Here is a 669-nt window from a genome sequence, read left to right on the forward strand (position 1 = left end):
CCATTCACATTTTCTTTACAAATGGCCTGTACGGGTCAGCCCAGGCATTGACATAGGAGCCCATTGTTTGCATCCTCTGGGTCCTTGTAGTTCATATGCTGGAGCAATGTATAGAGGCGCACAAAAGGGCTGAGAATGTGGCCATGGTATGTAACAATGAGGCCCAGAGCCTGAGCTTTGGTGTCTAGCAAACCTACGTTTGAATGTTAGCTCTTTGTGTTCCTGTGTGACCTTGTTGGTTACTCGTGTCTCTGTGTCTCCCTGTCTTATAAACCAGGAGGTACAAATGCCACAGGGCTGTTGCTGGGACATACACTTGCACCTTGTGTTCTCTCTTTCTGGGACTCGGGTTCTCAAGATTTGCTTCTACATTTACAGGTTGGAGATTATTCCAGCAACGCTGAGGAAACTTTGTTGTTTGTTTCTCAGCTTTGCAAATTTCAGAGATTTCCAACAGTGTTCGAGGGACTGTGATGTGCTCTTGCAAAAATCCCGTATGTTTTTTGAAGAATATCAGTTGTGCTATCTAGAAAATGAATCGGTTAATCTAGAACATGGTTTTCAAACCTATGTGGCCATGGAATGTCATTTTGGAGGGATGCTTTCACAGGATGTAAGATTCTGAGTGAAAGCTTGTTTTTTTTTTTTTTTTTTTTTTTTTTTTTTTTT

This window comes from Piliocolobus tephrosceles, chromosome 12 (genome assembly GCF_002776525.5).
Source record: "Piliocolobus tephrosceles isolate RC106 chromosome 12, ASM277652v3, whole genome shotgun sequence".
Classification (NCBI taxonomy): domain Eukaryota; kingdom Metazoa; phylum Chordata; class Mammalia; order Primates; family Cercopithecidae; genus Piliocolobus; species Piliocolobus tephrosceles.